Source organism: Neoarius graeffei, chromosome 18 (assembly GCF_027579695.1).
Source record: "Neoarius graeffei isolate fNeoGra1 chromosome 18, fNeoGra1.pri, whole genome shotgun sequence".
NCBI lineage: Eukaryota > Metazoa > Chordata > Actinopteri > Siluriformes > Ariidae > Neoarius > Neoarius graeffei.
The window spans coordinates 47935684-47960862 of NC_083586.1; the positions used below are offsets into that span (position 1 = coordinate 47935684).

Here is a 25179-nt window from a genome sequence, read left to right on the forward strand (position 1 = left end):
CGCTGATGTGATTTACGACACAGAGTGACTTCCTGTTGTTGAAAAAAAAACATGAACAAAACTTCACAGTGTAACTGAACACCGGAACATTACGGGGGCGGCCATCTTGGACAACTGGGATCACTTTTTCCCCTCAGCAGCAATTTGTTGTCATTCTGTCTTCTTCTTGGGAAACTGGACATGATATGGATATGATAAAGTTCTGCGTTGATTCTTAAATGTCTAAATACAGCCTGTCTCCTGTTATTTTACACAATTATTTTTTTTAAAAATGAAATTGTGTAGGTTAAGGTTGTTCAAAGCAGGTATGGAAATGACTATTTGGACACGCAGGTGAAAAAATCCTGAAGACACACCGAATAATTGGACTGATCGTATTTTTGTGATCAGTGAAATTTTGAGTTCTTGTTTATTTGGTTTATTACTGAATGATGAATTCCATTTTTGAAAACATAAAATTATTACTTAAAAGAAAGAGAGAAAGAAGTAGATTAAAATTATATATATGACATTTATAAAAAATTATATATATATATATATATATATATATATATATATATATATATATATATATATATATATATACAGGGTTAAATCAAAATTATGTTAACACTAATGGATTATTTTTTTCCTGTGTGTGTGTGTGTGTGTGTGTGTGTGTGTGTGTGTGTGTGTGTGTGTGTGTGTGTGTGTATACAGTATATGAGTGATTCCACGCTTATGGGTACTGAAATGGGGACATGAACTTATTCACCTAAAACCATTTCTTTTTTTACCATCAGGTCACAAAACATGTAATCTTTAATGAATGATATGTTAAAAGATAACTTTAATTTTCTGAGATGTAATAAAAACATATTTATATGCCAAAGTCAAGCCTATGAGTTCCAAAATGATGTCTGTTACATTACTTCTGTTACGATTGTCCATCTTACAAATTAATTACAATCTAGCTCTATACCATGTTAATCTTATTGAAAGAATGTGTATGTTTATTCTACTACACATGTTTATTAATTATATTTGCTAAAACATCACCTTCCTATGTTTCAAAAAGTAATTCTACATTGTTAAAATTGAGAATATATATGTCCACAACACTTCTGTTACGTTCTGACTTTGGCATATAAATATGTTTTTATTACATCTCAGAAAATTAAAGTTATCTTTTAACATATCATTCATTAAAGATTACGTGTTTTGTGACCTGATGGTAAAAAAAAGAAATGGTTTTAGGTGAATTTTTAAAAATAAGTTCATGTCCCCATTTCAGTACCCATAAGCGTGGAATCACTCATATATATATATATATATATATATATATATATATATATATATATATATATATATATATATATATATATATGAGGAAAACATTTTATATTTCCAAATCTTCAAAATGACGGGAAAAAAAACCCACATCTGCTGTCACAACATAAACACGACTTTGATTTTATTAATGACTCACTGTAATTAACTTTAACATTAATTGATTAACTGATTTCTCCATTCTGATTGGTCAGAAGGTAAGATGTTGATTATTTTTCTGTAAGATCGACTCTTGGCTTTGCAGCCTGTATTTTTTTTAATTCATGTTTTTAGTTGTTTTGACACAAGTGATAACAGGAAGTAACTTGTTTCATGGCTTTTCTACAAGATTATTTTTTATCCGTTTATCATTACACATAATCATTCTTAAACTCTTGTCATTCTAGTCATTCTTTAAAAAGAAACTCATAAGAAAACATTAGCACTAGCGTGCTCTGTGTGTGTGTGTGTGTGTGTGTGTGTGTGTGTGTGTGTGTGTGTGTGTGTGTGTGCTGTACTATTAGTTGGCATACTGTATATCAGAAGCTCGTTTACCCAGCTGTCCGAAGAGAGTTGACATTTTAGAAAGGCGTAAACTGACACACTCCTACACACACACACACACACACACACACACACAATCTTGATTAATCTTGATTCTCAGCTAACAACCACAGCATGAGGAGCACCACCCAGGATTAGTGTCCTTAATCCACTGATACCTCACAGCTTCGGCTGAAAGCTACACTCCTTCGCTCTCTGACCGTCTCTCGCCTCTTTGTTTCCCTTTTTTTCCCCCCGCACAACTCTGAACAGTTATTGCCAGCGTTTGGCTGCACAATACACAATAGACACAATAGCTAGCGTGGCTGTGCCTTAGAATGGTCCCAGATTACCAAGGTAACTCTACAACACTGCTAGCATTTTAGAAATAAATGAAAAACTATTTTAAAAAGGCATTTATTATTCATTCATTTTGTGCAAATCACACAAACACACTGATAGTTTTCATACACAACATACTGTAAGTATCACTCCTTATAGGGCTGCATGATAATCGTGATTATTTTATATTTGACCAATTTGGGAAGAAAAAAAGACCAGATTTATTGCTATTTATTATTTAAAAGAAAGCGAAACAGACTTCTCGTCCCAGTCTACATTATAAACCTGCGCTCCTTCATATAGACCACTGGATGAATCCAAATAATCCTGCTCCTTCATCTCATTTAATCGGGTTAATTGTTCAAATGCTAAATATAAACACAATTAGACTTTCAGTAAATGAACAGACAGTTCATGATTTAATATAGCTAATATAGCAGAGTCACAAAAACACGATAGCCATCGTCTATTTAATCAAAGAAACCACATTTTAGTCGTCTACAATTAAACTGCGCTTGGCTTCCTTCACTGCTGACAAATTCCACAAGCCAGTGAACAATCAAGAGGTGCTGTACCACAACCCAGTCCAACGGCAGTATAAAAATATCTACAAGATCCTTACATACTCACAGGCCACTTTAATCGGAACAGTTATATGCTTGTTTATTCAGGCAGTTATCCAATCAGCCAATCATAAGCTCGTACAGATACAGGTCAAAAGCTTCAGTGAATGTTCGACACATCAGAATGGAGAGACACTGAACTCAATGCCTTTAATTGTGGCATGGGTGTTGGTGCCAGATGGGCTGGATTGAGTATTTCAGAAACTGCTGATCTCCTGGGATTTTCACACACAACAGTCTCTAGGGTTTAAACAGAATGGTGCAAAAAAAAAAAGAAAAAAAGAAAACCATCCAGTGTGCAGCAATTCAGCGGACAGAAATACTTTGTTGATGACAGGACAGCTACAGTAACACAAATAATGAGACCGTCAATGACGGCGTAGCTCACTGCGGCCCCATATAGTCCAGAAGGAACGATCTAAAGTGGGCCACCTTGCACAATAAATGTTGCAAGCTATATACACTATATGCAAGCTACAGTGGTGCTTGAAAGTTTGTGAACCCTTTAGAATTTTCTATATTTCTGCATAAATATGACCTAAAACATCATCAGATTTTCACACAAGTCCTAAAAGTAGATAAAGAGAACCCAGTTAAACAAATGAGACGAAAATATTATACTTGGTCATTTATTTATTGAGGAAAATGATCCAATATTACATATCTGTGAGTGGCAAAAGTATGTGAACCTTTGCTTTCAGTATCTGGTGTGACCCCCTTGTGCAGCAATAACTGCAACTAAACGTTTGCGGTAACTGTTGATCAGTCCTGCACATCGGCTTGGAGGAATTTTAGCCCATTCCTCCGTACAGAACAGCTTCAACTCTGGGATGTTGGTGGGTTTCCTCACATGAACTGCTCGCTTCAGGTCCTTCCACAACATTTTGATTGGATTAAGGTCAGGACTTTGACTTGGCCATTCCAAAACATTCACTTTATTAGCAGTATATTATTAAGTAAACTAGAAAAGTGTGGTGTTAAGCCCAATTTATGCTGACAACCCAGTCCTCGCAGATAGCGTCGCAGACAGTGTCTGCGTAACCCCCCCACCTTCGCAGACGCTCTGCGCGCACCTCCCAAAAATTGTGACCACCGCAGAAGCCTCGCAGACAGCGTCGCAGACAAGAGGGCTCTGATTGGTCCACTCTACATCCGCTGTACATGCACTTCTGTTTCCCTACTTTCCCGGTTTGGTTTGTTTTCACGACCGCCATTTTTAAAAACACGAGCGAAGATGGAGCAGCATGAAGAGCGGTTGATCGAGGAAGTACGTACATCTATACGACTCCAGTTCTAGTCATTATAAGTAACCGGAGGATAAACACTCCACTAACCACACCCACCAACTACTCCTAGCGATTTCGCGACTTCGCGCCCCCTTGTGTTGTGGCAGTGAATAACATCGCGCACGCCTATTACTCACCGCTCAACGATAAATTACAACTGTCTGCGAAAAGCTATCTGCGAAAGCCTTGTCACAAGAGCATGCAGAGGCCTTTAGGGGAGTTGGGTGGAGCTGGCTGTTGAGCTATCTAAGAAACAGATAGGTGACCATAAATCTGATTTCATGAACATTACATACGGGGTACCACAGGGGTCAATATTAGGTCTGAAATTATTCATATTATATATCAATGACATATGTAGAGTTTCGCAAGTACTGAAATTTGTTTTGTTTGCAGACGACACCAATATTTTTTGTTCCGGTGAGAATTTGCAGCAGACTTTGGAGACAATCACAACTGAAATAAATAAACTAAAACTATGGTTTGACAAAAATAAATTATCATTAAATCTAAGCAAAACAAAGATCATGTTGTTTGGGAGACACAAAATAGATTGTAATGTAGAATTGATAATAGACAATACTAAGATAGAAATGGTACAGGAAATTAAATTTCTTGGTGTGATTTTGGATCATAAAGTCTGCTGGAAACCTCATGTAGGATACATACAAGCAAAACTGGCAAAGTGCTCGGCAATTCTGTGGAAAACAAAACATATTCTTGATTGCAAATCTTTGCGTACTCTATATTACTCGTTATTTTTGCCATATCTGACTTACTGTGTCAAAGTCTGGGGAAACACCTACAAAACCACTCTGCAGCCGATATGTACAATACAGAAAGCAATAAGGACAATAAACAAAACAGGATACAGAGATCACACAAACTCACTATTCATAAAATCACACATGTTGAAATTTATGGATCTGGTCAAATTCAGAACAGCACAAATAATGTACAAAGCGAGAAATAATCTATTGCCAAAAAATATACAAGGAATGTTTAGTGAGAGAGAGGGGGGATATAATCTAAGGGGAGACCTAAATTTTAAAAAACCAACAGTTCGAACAAATATGAAAAGCATGTGCGTATCGAGCTATGGGGTGACTTTATGGAACAGACTGGAGACAGAAATAAAACAAAGTGCAAATATAAATCTGTTTAAAAAAAGGTACAAAAAATATTTTTAAACAAGTACATGGAAGAGGAAGTATGTTAATGGAGGATGATGAGGGATAAATCTATAAATAGAATAGGGTTGATTGTTATATTAGAACTAACTTAGTATATGGTATATATGGTATATATTTATTTATGGGGATAGTTTATATATTTATATTTACAGGGATAGGTATGTAGTAGATATTTATTTTTGTAATTATATATTTATATAGATATTTATGAAGTGTATATATGGTATGTAGTATATATTTATTTTTGTAATTATATATTTATATAGTGTAAGGTTTTATTATTTTTGGGCATATCCAGTAATGCCATATATAAATGCTGAAACAATTAAAAAATAAAATATACATTACACAGCTCCTAGAGACTGCAAATACCTGAACGAGGATAAATCAAAACTGAGCCGGCCAAATTGTCTAGAATTTGTGTAGAATGCTAAACCACAGCGATTCATCCAATCCCGTGGGTTTTTCTCGGGGTCTGGGTACCTTAATACAATTTCCCCTCCCATTGGTGACACGAAGGAATCAGTCTCGAGATTAATTATTATGGGTTTAACTCATAAAGCGCGCTCTTCCCGTGACAGCTTATTCACGAGGATAACCAATCTTCCCGTGGCTCTTCCACGAGGATAACCAATCTTCCCGTAAATCAATTACGAGGATAACCAATCTTCCCATAAATCAATTACGAGGATAACCAAAAAAAAATCTTCCCGTAAACCAGCTACGAGGATAACAATCTTCCCGTGACAGCTCATTCACGAGGATAACCAAACAATCTTCCTGTGCCTCTACACGAGGATAACCAAAAAAAAAACCAACTGGGTTTTTTTCTGATACTACCAACCAGATATTTATGAAGTGTATATATGGTATGTAGTATATATTTCATCTCATCTCATCTCATTATCTCTAGCCGCTTTATCCTTCTACAGGGTCGCAGGCAAGCTGGAGCCTATCCCAGCTGACTACGGGCGAAAGGCGGGGTACACCCTGGACAAGTCGCCAGGTCATCACAGGGCTGACACATAGACACAGACAACCATTCACACTCACATTCACACCTACGGTCAATTTAGAGTCACCGGTTAACCTAACCTGCATGTCTTTGGACTGTGGGGGAAACCGGAGCACCCGGAGGAAACCCACGCGGACACGGGGAGAACATGCAAACTCCACACAGAAAGGCCCTCGCCGGCCCCGGGGCTCGAACCCAGGACCTTCTTGTAGTATATATTTATTTTTGTAATTATATATTTATATAGATATTTATGAAGTGTATATATGGTATGTAGTATATATTTATTTTTGTAATTATATATTTATATAGATATTTATGAAGTGTATATATGGTATGTAGTATATATTTATTTTTGTAATTATATATTTATATAGATATTCATGAAGTGTATATATGGTATATATTTATATAGGTGTATTAATGTAGTTTGGATTTCGGGGTGGTTAAAAAGGGGTGGGAAATTAAAAAAGTATTGTCCTTCTTCCCACTCCTTTTTCGAACAATGTGCGGTGTTTTGTAATGTATTAGCTCTTTATGTTATTTTATTTTATTTTTTTAATTTCTCATTTTCTTTCTTTTGTATGTACAAATAGTTACATACATTTTTTATACATGTTCGAAATAAATAAATTCATTCATTCATTCATTCTTCTTTAACCATTCTTTGGTAGAACGACTTGTGTGCTTAGGGTTGTTGTCTTGCTGCATGACCCACCTTCTCTTGAGATTCAGTTCATGGACAGATGTCCTGACATTTTCCTTTAGAATTCGCTGGTATAATTCAGAATTCATTGTTCCATCAATGATGGCAAGCCGTCCTGGCCAGATGCAGCAAAACAGGCCCAAGCCATGATACTACCACCACCATGTTTCACAGATGGGATAAGGTTCTTATGCTGGAATGCAGTGTTTTTCTTTCTCTAAACGTAACGCTTCTCATTTAAACCATAAAGTTCTATTTGGGTCTCATCCATCCACAAAACATTTTTTCCAATAGCCTTCTGGCTTGTCCACATGGTCTTTAGCAAACTGCAGACAAGCAGCAATGTTCTTTTTGGAGAGCAGTTGCTTTCTCCTCGCAACCCTGCCACGCACACCATTGTTGTTCAGTGTTCTCCTGATGGTGGACTCATGAACATTAACATTAGCCAATGTGAGAGAGGCCTTCAGTTGCTGAGAAGTTACCCTGGGCTCCTTTGTGACCTCGCCGACTATTATACGCCTTGCTCTTGGAGTGATCTTTGTTGGTCGACCACTCCTGGGGAGGGTAACAATGGTCTTGAATTTCCTCCATTTGTACACAATCTGTCTGACTGTGGATTGGTGGAGTCCAAACTCTTTAGAGATGGTTTTGTAACCTTTTCCAGCCTGATGAGCATCAATAAGGCTTTTTCTGGGATCCTCAGAAATCTCCTTTGTTTGTGCCATGATACACTTCCACCAACATGTGTTATGAAGATCAGACTTTGGTAGATCCCTGTTCTTTAAATAAAACAGGCTGCCCACTCACACCTGATTGCCATCCCATTGATTGAAAACACCTCACTCTAATTTCACCTTCAAATTAACTGCTAATCCTAGAGGTTCACATACTTTTGCCACTCACAGATACTTAATTTTGGATCATTTTCCTCAATAAATAAATGAGCAAGTATAATATTTTTGTCTCATTTGTTTAACTGGGTTCTCTTTATCTACTTGAAAATCTGATGATGTTTTAGGTCATATTTATGCAGAAATATAGAAAATTCTAAAGGGTTCACAAACTTTCAAGCACCACTGTATATACACCCTAGGAAACGATGAGGAACTGACCGAGAAGAAGCGTTTTTGTTGAACTGCTCATTAAGGCTTAATTAGTCCATAACTTCATTAATAATTGTAATTAAGCAAATCTGGGTAGAAGTTAGGGTGGCACAGTGGTGTAGTCGCTGTAGTAGTTAGCACTGTCACCTCACAGCAAGAAGGTTCTGGGTTCGAGCCCAGTGGCCTTTCTGTGTGGAGTTTGCATGTTCTCCCCGTGTCTGCATGGGTTTCCTCCGGGTGCTCCGGTTTCCCCCACAGTTCAAAGACATGCAGGTTAGGCTAACTGGTGGCGCTAAATTGACCATAGGTGTGAGTGTGAATGGTTGTTTGTCTTTATGTCTCAGCCCTGTGATGATATGGTGACTTGTCCAGGCTGTACTCCGCCTCTCGCCCATAATCAGCTGGGATAGGCTCCAGCTTGCACGTGACCTTACACAGGGTAAGCGGTTACAGATAATGGATGGATGGATGGGTAGAAGTTATATGCACCCTAGGTTCCCCTACCTTCATGCCAGAAAGAATCAAAATTGGTGAAGAATTGAGGGAGAAGAAGCGACTTGTGTGGAAACTGTTCGTTAGGGCTTAATTACTCCATATCTTCATTATTAATTGCAATTATGCAAATTTGTGTAGAAGCTATATGCACCCCAGCCAGACCTACCTTCCTACCAAAAAGAATAAAAATCGGTGAAGAACTGAGAGAGAAGAAGTGATTTTCATGAAATGTGGACGATGCTGGACGGACAACGGACAACACACGATGGCATAAACTCATCACCTGTCAGTCGGATGAGTTAATAAATGCACCTCAGAATACACAACATAATGACCCTGAAGGCAGAAGATGACACCTCTGAGACTATAGTAGGCACAGGATCACCAACACGACACAGGTGAAAATTGGAAAAAGACCAGAGGATCCCTAAATCACACCTTCTGCACTACATCTTAAGCCTAGGTCACAACCGGACGTACGATTTTTTGGCCGTGCGATTTTTGGCGTTTCCCAAATCGCTGTGTTTTTTTTGTTCGTGGAGAAAGACGCACGTTGGCCGTAAGTTTGTCTTACAACCTGAAAAAAATGTAAGCGCCCGTAGAGTTTGTTTGACATGACAAAGAACCTCTGCGGCCAGTCTGCGGCCAGTCTACAGCTTGAAAATCAGCACGTCACACGCGCGCCCTCCGTGCGTTTCACGCACGCCCTCCGCGCGTTTCTTGCGTTTTTTGCACGTAGACCGGCCGTAGGAGCACATACGGCTGGTTGTGACCGAGGCAATACGTATGAATTTTTTTGTTAGTGATTTTTGATCACAGGAACTTAAAGCTACTCCATTTGATGCTGTTCTTGGTGACTCTATGGACATATCAATCCCTCAGCTTTTCATTTAAGGCTAACACATTATTCGTATTCTTTGGATTTTTCTTTGATATATTTTCAGACTACGGTACCAGTCAAAAGTTTTGGGCCTTTTCCACTACCCTTTTTCAGCTCACTTCAGCCCAACACGGCTCGCGTTTCGACTACCTCAGAGCAGCATGACTGAGCTCACTTCAGCCTTACTCAGCACCCAAAACTCGCACGGTTTTGCAGTGAGGCTGAAGTGAGCCAAACCGAGCTGAGTGGGGCTAGGGGCGTGAGCAGACACTCCCCTGTGCACTGATTGGTGAGGAGGAGTGTCCTCACATGCCCACACACGCCCCGTGAGCACGCTGGGAACCACCATCTGTAAACACCATAAACCCGGAAGAAGAAGAATTACAACAAATTATGCGCCTCGCCTCATCTATACGCTCTTGCCAGTATCTGTTGACGTTGTCGGTGACAACAAGCCACAGCACCAAGACCAGCAACACTAACGACTCCATGTCTTCCATGTTTATTGTTTACTATCCGGGTCGTGAGACTACCGCTTAAAAGGTCACTGATGTCACTGTTTGCGCCGCCTAACGACATCAAGTGACGTCCACCCACTTTCGCTAACTCCACCCAATGTGTCCACCCACTTCCAGCCAGCACGGTTCAGCGCGGTTGTAGTCAAAATGCAAAGCCAACAGCCCCACTCAGCCCAACTCAGCACCGCACGGCTCAGCCCAACTCAGCCGCGTTGGTAGTGGAAAAGCCCCATTTGTACACCCCCACTCATTCAGAGGTTGTTCTGTATTTTCTACATTGTAGAACGATACTGAAGGCATCAAAGCTACGGAATAACATATGGAGCATATATGGAATGATGTAGTAAACAAAAAAAGTGTTGAACAAACCAAAATACATTTCATATTTAAAATTTTGATTACTTTGATGACGCTTTGCACACTATTGGCGTTATCTTGACCAGCTTCATGAGGGAGTCACCTGGAATGCTTTTCAATTAACAGCTGTGCCTCGTGAAACGTTAATTAATCCAATTTCTTGCCTTCTTAATGCGTTTGAGATCAAACAGTAAATAGTAATAGTATTCCATGCCACAACTGTTACAAGAACCGATCAGCTAAGTAAAGAGAAACGACATCCATCATTACTTTAAGACATGAGAGGGGGGGAGTCATGGTCTAATGGTTAGAGTAGCAGCTTTGGGACCAGAAGGTCACTGGTTTGATTCCCTGGACCAGCTGGAATGGCTGAAGTACCCCTGAGAAAGATACCTAACCCCCCAACTGCTCCCCAGACTGCTCTGGGTGTGTTGTACATCACTCTGGATAAGAGCGTCTGCTAAATACCATTAACGTGACACGAAGTGTCTTTTAATTAATAAAAATAAAGAAAAATCACTGAATTAGAAGCCGTATCCAAACTTTTGACTGGTACTGTATATTTTTAATATTAAGATTTAAATGTTGAGAGTTTTTTTTTTTTTCCAGTGAAGTCCATTAACTGAATCTCTGCGGGTTTGAATTCCACCTGGTGATGACAGACTGGGCTTTACAGTGGCCAATCAGCAGCGGAGATTTAGGGTGTTTTCACACTTGGTCCCTTTCAGCCATCTAACCGAACTCAGATCGATGGCTCAGCATTTTTTGCGCATATGTGAACACACTAACCGTACCCAGACCCCTTTAAAGCGAACCGAACTGAGACCACCTCAGGAGGTGGTCTCAGTACGGTTCGCTAAAAATCAACGGTACGGTTCGCCTAATCTGCGCATTGTGAACAAAAAGCGCACCGGGTTCACTTCGCCTTTTTCACTGTAGTTTAACCTTCTTCGCTTGCCGTAGTTGGTCACGTGACTGTAGCAGGGAAACTCAACTTCCTTTTGGAACTTACCACAGCCGCTGGAATAAATTTATTTTCCTTAATCCGCACTATTTTGATCAAAGAATACAGCAGGGCAAGCATGGCAGCAGACATTTTGATTCAAGAGAAAATTACCCAGAATTCCGTGCACTGGGGGTCTGAGGGCTCTAGAGGACCTGGTGTGAACAGAAAGAGGACTGAGGCCCCATCAAAGCTTAACTGGACCAGAAAGAGAACCCAGTCCTCTTTGTAATAAATTCACAGTCAGTACGTTTACATGCACATCCAAATCGAGCTACTGTCGGTAATCGAGCAAAGGGTCCCAACAGGGGTGCCAGAGAAATCCAATCCTACATCTCATCTCATCTCATCTCATTATCTCTAGCCGCTTTATCCTGTTCTACAGGGTCGCAGGCAAGCTGGAGCCTATCCCAGCTGACTACGGGTGAAAGGCGGGGTACACCCTGGACAAGTCGCCAGGTCCCAATCCTACATGCAACTGTGAAATCGAGCTATTGTGTGAGGTGCATTGTGCACCCGAGCCACAGGTGGCGCTACATGCCCCATCGTGTTGGTACACTTCCGGTTGTCGTCATGAAGAAGAGCTATAGTGTTGCCAGATACTACTGACATTTTCCAGCCCAAAACATGTTCAAATCCGCCAAAATGCACTTAATCTGGCAACACTAGCAGTTCCGTGTTCAAGCTGTTCGGCTTGCTCTAACAGACTGTATGGCTACAAACTCCTGCGCAGACCACTGTTTTGTAAGACAACTTATTTTGCACAATTGTATATTTTTCTAAAGTCCATTTTTTGCTTACAAAAAATTTTTTTTTGCTTACAATTTAACTTGTGTCTTAATAAACACACAGAAAGTTCAATTGTTTTGTTTTTATTGACATTCTTCAGATGTTGGACATACACACATATATACACGCACACAAATACAATGACTTGTTTATGTACACAATTCACAGCTATGCAACAGCTGTACAGATGTATTTGGTGATACAGTAAGTGAGCTAAATTTTAACAGTGCAAACAATGCCACAAAAAGAAAAGATTCATGCCGTTGTCATGATTCGTTGTCATGCCGACCGAGGCTGTTGTGTTTCCCGCTTGTGGTCTCGTCACTCGTCACTTCCGGAAGGGGCAGTAAGTAGCTCGACTACTAGCTCGATAGGGTTTACATGCACTAAGTAGCTCGGCAGAAATCGCATAATCTAGGTCGTGTAGCTCGATTCCGAGAAATCAAGTTCGGTTCAATTTCAGCCGAATTAAGGTGTATACATGGCATTTTGAACTTCGATTTCAGTCGAGCAACGGCAGAAATTCGATTCTCTCTATGTGCATGTAAACGCACTGAGTGTGGACACAAAAAGAACTGAGTTCTTTTTCTGTTGGTCCACTTTTTGGTCCACTTAAAGAGGACTGAGTCTGGTTCCTTTAAAGGGGACCAGGTGTGAAAACACTCTTAAACACACACGGTTCAGGTGCACACTGTAGGACCCCTTTCTCTCACACACACACACTTTTCTTCACTATTTTTTCCTGTTTCGTAATTTTTCCTCATTTCATTTTATGTCGTCTCTCTTTTCTCAGCTCAGTCCAAGGTATGCAAGTGTAAAAGAATCTAACGTGTTTTAATGCTTAAATCAATGAGCAGTTTTAACTGGCTCACTGTGCACATCCAGCCCTATCCAGTCCCAAAACTTGTTCATCAGCCCAGTCAGACAGGACACTTCGCCCCCTTTCCATTCCTAACCCCCCACACACACGCACGCACACACAAGCTCCGTCATCTCTTCCAGTTTCCCCACCATGCATTCATGTGATGCTGATAGAGTCACTCTTTTTCCACTCTACACATATACACACACACACACATCATATCATCAAGCATCAGCTATAGGGTTACCATAGCAACCCCGGAGTCCTCCTGAAGCCGATGGCTTCGGGGTATAAAGCCAGTATAGGACTTCAGGAGCACTGTGCATTGTGAAATAATAATATTTACAGCACTCTCATCCGGTGAAATGACTTGTGCTTCTAATATGGAGCCTGTTTGTGTTCTTGCCTTCCGAATGGGTCAGTCTTGTTAATGGGAACATAAAAAATTCAACTTATTAAATTAAAGTGACCACTCAAATAAGCTGACAACTCTAATAACAAAGTAAGCTATAAAAGCCCAGGAGCATATAAAGCACAGGCTGTTACAAGACAATAGTCCATGCTGGAGTGGTGGATTATTTTCCTAGAACAGCATGCCCTCACTGAAGTGTATTATTCCTCTTATACCATGACAAATTGCCAACAATTAATTTTTTTAATCATGATATGTCATAATTTTTTAACCATTTAAAGTTGCATTTAATTTTTAACAATTATTCCACGAAATCAAGTCGTACATGAGCTGATCGCTGACAAAGCGCATAGCACCGACTCAGCTATAATCCACGTATGACGAGATTGAGTGGAATAACTGTTTTATTCTATCCACATTCACTGGGAAAAGGGTTTTATTATTATGATGTGATGATGATGATGATGATTATTATTATTATTATTATTATTATTATTATTATTATTAATTGTAGTGCTGATATTTTGTATTATTTAACAGTCGTTCTGTGAAATCGAGTCGTACATGAGCTGATAGCTGATGAGGAGCGTAGCACTGAGTCGGCTATAATCCACGTATGACGAGATTGAGTGGAATAACTGTTTTATTCTATCCACATTCACTGGATTTTGAGAAATGGAGCATTTTTATTTTGATTCTTTACAAATTCGATAAATAAAAACTGTATACAAAACGTCCGACAAAATAATTTCCGCTTAGAATCTAAACAAACCGGCGAAATGGCAGGAGCAATTTGTGAAAAATGCGATAATAATTATTACTGAAAAATTTTAAAAAGAGACGTTCTTACCATCAAATACTTTCATTCCATATTTTGTTGCTTTTTTTATGTGTTTTTTGGGGTTTTGTTTTCGAGTAGTTTTTATTTCATCCTCGGTTGGTTCAGCAACACGCTCCGCCATCTTGTTTTTCTCTACTCATGGTCTATGAGCTGATATCCTACTAGTAGAGTAGCCAATCAGAGAGCGCGATTGCTCATATCCAGTGAATGTGGATCGAATATTGTGAAATATCTGAGAGACGAGTTACAGAGAACCCGGAAAATGCAAAGTCCTCGGATCTGAAAACTTTTCCCTGTGATGGACAAACGACTGACTGTTGACTTTTACAAATCACTGACACTGGAGACTCCTTTGAAATAAACGTCTCCTAACAGAAAACTTCCTGGAGAACATGCTTTCCTTTACTAAATAACAATATCGTCTTAGATTACGAGGAGTATCTGCTATACAAGTCCTTATTATACTATAGAAACTGTGACATAATGAAAACCGTGCACTTACAGGAAATTAATCAACAGTTCTCTGGTATAAAATACTATAACAACCGCAACAACTCTGGTAGTCATTGATTTTCATCTCCACTACTCCAATGTAATGTAACTTCAAAATAATAAATTGTCCCACTTTTTGAAGCGCAGGGTTGACGTGAACTTCAACAACATGTTCTTGAAATCAGGTTATAAAACTGAGTGTAGGTGAGCAATGATGACAGAATGACGTGTCTATAACTGTTTGTGTGTTTACATGTGTGTGTCGTGCATCTTCATGCTGGTGACGGGAGGCTGCTCCAGTATTGCTCATGTGATCTAAGGCAAATGACTCATGGTGGAAATACGGGGGCTTTAAAGCAGAGACAACTGCATGCGGCATTCAGCCGTGACCATCAGCGAGTAAAAGAGATGTGCAGGAAGAAGAAGTGCTGCTGCTGTCGCTTTATATGGCACACAAAGACATCGAGATTGGAAGGGGAGCAATAAATATGGTGAGCCATACAGAAAAAACCTGTGTGTATAAAACATTCTATCCACATTTACTGGATATGAGCAATCACACGCTCTGATTGGCTACTCGACTACTAGGATATCAGCTCATATACCGTGAGTAGAGAATAACAAAATGGCGGAGCGTGTTGCTGAACCAACCGAGGACGAAATAAAAACTCTGTTCAAAAACAAAACCACAAAAAATAAAAAAAAAAGCAACAAAATATGGAATAAAAGTATTTGATGGTAAGAACGTCTTTTTTTATTTTTCAAGAATTATTATTATTATAGCATTTTTCACAAATTGCTCCTGTCATTTTGCCGGTTTGTTTAGATTCTAAGCGGAAATGATTTTGTTGGACATTTTGTATAAAGTTTTTATTTATCGAATTTGCTAAAAATAAAAATGCTCCGTTTCTCAAAATCCAGTGAATGCGGATAGAATAAAACAGTTATTCCACTCAATCTCATCGTACATGGATTATAGCTGACTCAGTGCTACGCTCCTCGTCAGCTATCAGCTCATGTACGACTCGATTTCACAGAATGACTGTTAAATAATACAAAATATCAGCACTGCAATTAATAATAATAATAATAATAATAATCATCATCATCATCATCATAATAATAAAACCCTTCTCTGAAAGCACAGTGGGGATCATGAACTGTTTTTAAAATAACCATCGGATACTATTGCTTGTTTTTTCCTTGGGGAAAAATGTCATTACATAGACAGCAAATAAACAGTGTGTAATAACTCTAGAGCCCTCTGCTGCCTCGGAGGTGAACTGCAGCCGCAATGAAAACACTAACTAACCATAAACTCACTCTTTTTAATTTCCTGTGAATTTCCTTTAAAAGGAAAATGAGTGGGGCTGAGCAGCTCTTTCATGTGGCGTTGGATCTAACACTACGTTCAACTTAAGGTCATAACCCATACTAGGAAAAACCAAAAAAAAATCCCCTCAACTCTCGACTTCCTACTCAGGTACTCAGGATGGTCAAGTGACATCAAATCAAAACATGAAACAAAGTCGCACTTCTTACACGTGTTTGCTTTAAATCAACATACGTGGTATCGGCTTGTTCGAGCTATAACGCTGACTACACAGTTCACTGTGCTGAAGAGGTAAATACCGTATACATCACTCCTCACAGGCAGCTTCTTGCCTGCTGCTAAACAAAAGACAAACATGGAGGCGTTTTTGGTTTTCACCACATTGTAGCTGGAATGTGTGGACGTCGGAAATGATGTCATTCCCAGCTTTGTGTTTTGAGGTAAGTCAAATACAGCATCATTTTGGGGCCAGAAAAATAAACAGAAGAGAGAAATGGAGAAATCCGCCTCATTACATAGCGAGAGAGAGAGAGAGAGAGAGAGAGAGAGAGAGAGAGAGAGAGGAACTTTCTCACACTTCCAGGTTGGTGGGGTTTTTTTTGTTTTCTTTTTTGTTTTTTGCCGGATGGTGTTCTGTTTCTAGTCAGCAGGAAATTTGGGTTTGGGAATTAACATAGTACGTAACAAATAAAACACACCATGTGGTGATTTTATTGGAAAATAGTCAACAACAGAATCTACAAACGCCGCTGTCCTGAAGACGTTTGACTGTGTTTTGAAGATTTGCCTTCTTTTCTCAGCACAGGAAAACATATCAATGTTTATATCTGTACTAATCACAGACACACACACACACACACACATTACAGATGTGGTGGATGGAGATCACCTTTAAGCTTGTGTTCAACAATTTCAAGCTTCCAATCTGAGACTGATCACTTTGTGTGTGTGTGTGTGTGTGTGTGTGTGTGTGTGTGTGTGTGTGTGTGTGTGTGTGTGTGTGTGTGTGTGTGTGTGTGCGCGCCAGTGAAGCACACATCTGCTGTTCTCACTGACAGTTCTACATACACCATGTGCTTAGTGACAGAATTCCAACGAATCGGATGACACGAGATGACGGAACCGGAGTCTCATTCACACCACCAGTCCGATATGCCGATATGGCTGCATCTGGTTACACACACTCGCGCACACACGCACACACGACTGACCTGTGTCTATCCTAACATTACTAATCTGTCTTTATTTAAAAAAAAAAAAAGCCTTGTGTAAAAAAGCATATCCTGATGTTCACGTCTGTGAGGACACAATGAGCATTTTTCAGACATGATATTGATAAATCTTCTGAAAGTGTTCCAAGCTTTTTCCACCAATAAAGAACTAACAGGGGTTTAAAGAAAGAAAAAAAAAACATGATTCCGGTTATACACAAAGCCTCAAATGGAACCAAGGAACAAGAGAACCAGAGAACCAGTGATGATGATGATGATGATGACGAATCTCATGTGGAGGAGAAAGAGAGATCATTTCATCGCCATGGCAGCAATTCAAGTAGCTCAGGCTATTTACATGAGTGATATTTAAACACACACACACACACACACACAAAGAGTGGTAAGTTTATACGATAACTGGTGTCTGAGCCGCAAAATCAGCACAATTACGACTCACAGAAAGGTGTGAGCAAGGCTCTAAAACCAGCTGGATGTGGAAATAATGTGAAACTGTCATGCCATGCTGTTGTGTCATACTGTATAACAGTGAACATAAATGACATCCAGTAACGTCACGTGGTTGAATTAAAACCATAACAACATGCATGTTTCTGTATAAACGTTTCATTTCCTTCAACCGTTCCTTCCTTAAATGCTCTGTCGTATGTTGTGCATGTCGTCACGCATGTCTTGTGTCATGAAAATGACAATTTAAAGACAGACTGCCTTTCGGATTTTTCAAGTGCAGGTCATGAAAAGAATTTCCCCCCCGACACCTGATTATTTTTGTTTAGTGGACCGAAAGCTACTGAATTCGAATCACTGCCTTCCAATTTTATTAGTTTTTTTTTAAATAGAACAATTAATGATTTTAGAGCCATGTGGCCCTAAATTCTCCGCTATTTTTTCCTGCTTCACCATGACCCAATTCAAGATACTATGTCATGCATGACGTGGTGGGCTTTCCCCGTTCGCACAAGGCGTTGTGGGATACAAATTTGAAACAGGAGAGAAAAATGGAGGACGTGAGCGTGCGAATGAAACGTGAAAGACCGACTACAGTAACGGAAAGAAAGCGAGAAGAAAAGACGTTATGTTATATACGAAGGAAAGGAAACGCAGGACCAAACTAATAAATATCGGCGCTCAGCGAGCACCCCGGTGTGATCAGCTGGCCTGTTTTTTTGTGAGATATTACAGAAATAAACATATGAAGAAGAAGAAACCTTTATTCGTCACATGCACACTTCAAGCACAGTGAAATTCATCCTCTGCATTTAACCCATCTGAAGCAGTGAACACACACACACCCAGAGCAGTGGGCAGCCACACCAGAGCACCCGGGGAGCAGTCAGGGGTTCGGTACCTTGCTCAAGGGCACCTCAGCCCAAGGCCGCCCTACATTAACCTCACTGCATGTCTTTGGACTGTGGGGGAAACCGGAGCACCCGGAGGAAACCCACGCAGACAACATGCAAACTCCACACAGAAAGGCCCTCGCCGGCCGCTGGGTTCGAACCCGCTGTGAGGCGACCGTGCTAACCACTACACCACCGTGCCGCCATATATCACAATGACTAAATTTCAGAGGGAACTAAATTTCACCGATTTTATGAAATCAAAAGGCCGTCTCGCTTTAAAATTAAATAAAAAAATAAAGATACGACGAGAAAACAGAGACTGTTAAATAAAGATCTAGACAGAGATTAAATAGATGCATTAATTAGACAGACCTTAAATAGATACAGTGTCTTGCAAAAGTATTCATCCCCCTTGTTGTTTGTCCTGTTTTGTCACATTATAAGCTGGAATTAAAATGGATTTTTGTCTCGCTTTAATTGTCTATTAAACACAGAGTCAGGAACGACTGTGCTGTGTGTGGCTGCTAAATGGCATGATTTTGGACGTTAAAAAGCCAGAAGTTATATTTCATTGCAGGTTTATATATATACACACACACACACACACACCAGGTCTGTTTGTTTTTTTTAATCCAATAAAACAGTTTCACTTAAACCATTGTTCTGTCCATGAATACCCTCACATTTTTGTCCGATCCGTCGCTTGGCAACCAATGCTTGCTGTTAACAGCCTACGTTGTGTTGCAGACAAATTGTTTAATGCAGTTCAATTATTATTCATAACAATCAAACGCTGGATTTGATTTTATCGTATCGATTTTACAGCCATCAACACAAGAAGCCACACAAGGCCGTGTGTTACAGTGATTTTATCCCCATAAGCAGGGTCATGTCAAGATTATTTTGGATGTTAGTTTTTTGTTTTTTTTTTAACTGAATGTTTAAGTGTATTTGTTCTTGATGTGTCTGTGCGTGCGCAAATGAAATATCTTGAAGTATCGTGAAAAAGACGTTCTGTCGAGGCAACTTTAGAGCCTTCTGACGTTCAGGAAAGCGGTCAGAGAATGTATGACATCGTTCGCATGAACTTTTCGACTGTACAGAAGCTGAGTGATGTGATTCTGGATGAGGAATCTGTTTTATGAAGGCATGAAATTAACTTCGGAAGTAGTTCATGTTGTTCCACGTGGTTGTGAGTTGTTTCGGGTCTGGTGAAGGTGGAGACAGTGGGAACGGGTGTTTTTTTTTTTAAGAAAGGCAGAAAGGCACCGGCGTGGTGTAGGTGGGACAGCAAAGAGAGCAGGCGATGACTCTGGGTGCGCACCACACACCACGTGCCATCTGGCAACCCGCTGTCAGAGTAAACGGCACAGTCAGACGGAGCTGAGCTGCTTGGACCGGATCCACTGAACACAGCGGCACAGTGTGGCTCATGTCTCTCTCTCTCGTTCTATAAAACAGCTTATCCTACTGTCTTTCTCTACCAAGCCGACTGTTTCTTAACACAGCTTATCAACTGCCGCTGCCCCTGTCGCTCTCTCTCCAAATCTGACTTCCATACAATAGTTTCTCTCCTCTCTCTTTCTACTGTCACCATCTCTCTCTCTCTCTCTCTCTCTCTCTCTCCTTTCTCAGTCAAGTTTTTCAAGTAAAACCTTGAAGCAACTGAAATCTCCTTGACAAAACACTCTGCCCCACACACACACCATTTTTCTGTGTGTGGAAAAAAAAGCGACAGAGACAAAAAAACGAGTCAGTCAGTGACGTGATGATTTGATGGTAAAGAATCGACGTTTTTAAATGGTCCAGCTTGCGAGAGCGGCTCCCCAAGCTGCTGCTGCGAAAGAAGAAAGAGGAGAAAATAGTGATAATTAAAAATAGACGCATTGTCACATTAGTCCTTTCCTTTAATTAAATGGTCCTTTCTAGTTATGTTGGAAATGACAGTGGATTAAAGACGAGTGTGTGTTTTTAGCTTACCTAGAATTATAATATTTGTTAACTTATTTACTAACCAGTTGAGGTGGGTTTATCAAAATCTGCTGGGGGGTTTTGTCAGAAAATAAATGACGTAAATAAATAGGCGCCAGATGCATATTGATAAATAAAAATAAACTGCAATCAGATATCAGAGAACTCGGAGAACGTGAGAGGCCACATGTCTGAATGGACAGGACTCTCCGTTAACGACTCGCTGCGTGTCTTCGTAATGATTTGGTCACCCGCTCGGGTTTAAAGTCACATTTCAGATTTCAGTCCACTGCATAACGGCGCTACGGTTAGATCACACCAGAGCTCAAATTAAATTACTAAAGCAACACAACTGGCTAAAGAGACAGATTAGATCCAGCCAAGTCTGTGTGGCTAGTAAAATCCAAATTAATAAATACAAATATAACCAAAAAAAAAAGTCTAACATACAGACTACCAGTATGGAACAAAACAACTTCTTAAAGATACAAGATGAACAATTAAACCTCAACGCAAACAAATACAAGTTAAGGATTTGGGTTTTTTTTTCCTTTTATAGTCTCATTCGACAGAAACGCACACAATCACAAACCTCCTTTTTGTGATTAGTTTTAAAATCAGCTGCGAGGTCAACGGTACCAATAAACTCGATATGAATAAAACGTTTTAGACACTACAAAATAAACAGCTTTGCTTCAATCTTCCACAACTAGCAATTATTTTCTAACTGACTAATCCATCGACCACTGACTAGCCACAAAATTATTTCCTGGTTTCAGTGGCAGCAACACAATGAGTTCATGAACAACAATTGAATATCCATAAAAAATTTGGAGCTTCAGTTTAATCACATTTCTTTGTCTTTATAAATCAAAAACAGCAAGCAACTGAATTAAAATGTAAAGTGGAAAATAAAAATAAACATATATATATATATATATATATATATATATATATATATACACACACACACACACACACACACACACAGTTGTGCTAAAGTCTTCGGTACCCTATTTTTTCCTACAAACTTGGTTATAGATTTCTATTTTATGACTTCTAGGTTAAGGTCAAGGTTCTTTTATTTGTCATTTTAACCATACACAGTTGCTACAGTACACAGTTAAAACGAAACGTTTCTCCAGGACCGTGGTGCTACATTAAACATCACAGGACTACAATCTCCAATCTAAACATCACAGGGCTACGATCTACAACACACATAAAGTACAAGAGTGCAACACTGCAGACAATAAACGACACAAACAACATTCTCCCTTATCGAGTCAGAACAAAAACATTTTCGAGTCCAAACGTTCGTTTTCCAGCACAAAATTAAATGTTACAGAAGAAAAAAGTTAGTATCTGAGCAGCATATTCCATAAGAGAGCACGTTTCAGATGAAAAAAGAAAGCATAATGAAGGCTGCTGGGTTTTGGTGCAAAATGAAGAAGCGAGTGTGACGGTCAAAGTGTCCAGAAGAACTGTGGCTGGTTCTGTAAGATGCTCAGTAAAACCTACAGCTCATTTCCTTATCAAACTGCACTCACTGTACCTGAAACTGGTATTATTTTTTAAAGCAGAGGGTCGTCTCACACCGAATACTGACTTTGTTTCATTTATTATGGCTTACTGCTGTTTCTCGTCCTTTTTTTTATGCTGAAACATTTCATTATTTGAAGCTATTTTTAGCCTACAGCATTTCTTTACATGTGACTAAGACTTATATATATATATATATATATATATATATATATATATATATATATATATATATATATATACACACACACACACAAACCTAGTGTAAGCAAGCTCTGAGGTGAGCGAGAAACCTTTCGATCGCTGCTTACATGGAGCAACTGAACATGGAACAATTTTTTTTTTTTTTACTTCATGTTTCTAAGGAGCTCCAAAAACAGCAGGTGGTGAACTGATAAACTGAACTGCTCAATAATACTAAATGCTAAATTAGTGCTATCTGGTATATCTATCTGGAATTCTTTATTAATTACTGACACACAGGACAAAAATCTGTGCGTCACTAAAATGAATGAAATGTTATTTATCTCCATATTAAATCAATCAACAAGCCAAACTTTAAATAATAATTTTCCTTATTGTACATACATGCATAATTATTATAAATGAAAGATATTGATATTATTATAACTTATTATTACTGTATTATTATAGATGTGCATTTTTATCTGTAACCTATTTACAAATATTTTTGAGCTTTCGGGGGGGACGAAAAACTTCCAAAGACGACATGAAGGCATTTCCATTATTCCGAGATCATCGTCTACTATTTATTATTAACGATAAGAAATATAATTAGTAAAAATATATCATTAATTAATTAATTTATATCGTAATAATAATTGGAATTGGAGTGGTCTTTACTATTTTGAACAAAGTATCTGCTGCCACTTTAAACAGCACTGAATAAATGATTTGGAAATAAGTCGTGGATAATTCAGATTTTCGCTTTAAAGAAAGAAAGAAAGAAAGAAAGAAAGAAAGAAAGAATTTATTAATCAATGAATTAATTATTTTTATTTATAAACTTCGCCATTAAAAACGGCAGGGAGTCCTCAACAGAGCAATAAGCTCCAATACCTGAGTAGTACTATAAATAAATCAACAATAAATAATACAATATACAAGTTGGACAAAGAGGTATAAACGGCCCAGGAGTATATACAAACTAGTGGCAGGACAAGCTGGTGTTGAGGGTGGAGACTGGCCGACATGTATGACATTTCATAGACTACGCATGTGGTCTGTCGATGTCGAAATAAAGCCTAATTACTATAATATGAAAAAAGGTCCTTCTTAAACTGTAAAAGTGACTGATTCCTATCCATGTATGAATCTGATTAAATGATACTACACAGTGATTTTTACTGCTGCTCGATCAAATCAGGTTTAAATCCTTCGGCTTGTTAATTTCTTACCATGATGTCATGATATTCATTTAATTTTCAAATCAGTGTCAACAGACCTTAATATTTCTATCAGCATACCTAAAAGGATTTACGAGACGATCAGATCAGTCCAGGGGATAAAGTGCTGTCCGGGGGTCCAGATTCTACGGCCCCGGATATAAAAACTAGTCTGAAAAGTTACAGTATTAGCCTTGGGTACATTTAATATAGTTGCCCTGGACTGATCTAATCGCCTTCTAGATACACTGATAGAAATATTAAGGTCTGTTGACATTGATTTGAAAATTAAATTAATATCATGGTAAAAACAAGCCCAAGGATTTAAACCTGATCTGATCGAATAGTAGTAAACAAATCACTCTGTAGTATCATTTAATCAGATTCATACATGGTGGTTTGTTTGTTTTTTTTGTTAATTGTTTGGGATTTAAATATTCCGGGTTTAAGTTTTATACCCTGCGTATTGTAGAAAAGGGGTAAAAGTTATATTTTAGGGAAAACAGAAACTACCGGCCTAATTAATCAGGGCAGTGAAAATACTATTTCCGGTTTGAGCTATAGCCTGTGGTCATAAACATTACGCACGCGACGTATTCTTTTCTACTCAATTCGCGTAACTGACATACAGAAGGAAGTTCACTACGTAAACAACGTCGTTGCCTAAACAACACGGATTATCCACTGTGTTATGACTAAGCGTCCTCTACACAAACATATAGGCCTGAGTGTTTTGTTTTGTTTTCTTTTTGAACATAAAAAACGACTCGTAGCTTTTTTGCTGTAGCATACACCTCTTAATTATTCACATTTATTACAAATAATATATATTGTTGTTGTTGTTTTTCCTCAGGAGATATAATCGACGCTACCTTGCTTCCTAACGCTAGCTTTCCGAGAACTGATTTGGCTCTGCTTCAGGAAGTTCTCGGCTTGCTTGGGCCCTAATGATTTTCGTCTGACTTCACTAGAAAATGGCAACCCCTTTCCGCTGTCTGACTTTCAACGCTCATATTTGTCTGCGTTCCGGCTCTAATTACTCCACACTACTACTATTGGAAGTATTTTCATCATATTGAGTAGAAAACAAACGACACAATAGGCTACACAGGCCTGAGATCCGGCCTCGGCCACACACACACACACACACTCTCACACAGTCGCGCATTCAAACCGTCATAACTAGCATACTAAAATAAATAGTATGCACTGTATAGCAACTTCGCTTCCATATGTACTATTTCTGACGCACTGTTTAGTAGGCTAGTCAGTGGGCGGCTGGACGTCGCCATGGCAACCTCAACATTCTGTTTTTCCATAGGGCGGAGGGCGCGCGCGCGAGGAATGTAAAGGTGGTCACGTGGTGCAGTTCAGGCTGCAGTGGTTTTGTATTGTTTTTTTTTTTTTTTAAATATATATATTTTAAATTATTATTATTATTTTCAAAAAAAAGTTAAAGTGCGCTTTTAGGAAACTTTATTTCCTAAAATAAAAAAATTCCCAAACACAGTTCTGTTCACGGAGATGTGTTCAGATTTGAAATTATTATTATTATTATTATTATTATTATTTATTTGTTATTTA

General features: G+C 38.9%; 1 protein-coding gene across 2 annotated transcripts in view; it reads right to left on the minus strand.

The window, feature by feature from the left end:
• igf2bp2b (insulin-like growth factor 2 mRNA binding protein 2b) overlaps positions 1 to 25179 on the minus strand; it is a 135059-nt gene that overhangs the window by 107387 nt on the left and 2493 nt on the right. The gene's annotated exons all lie outside the window — the stretch shown is intronic.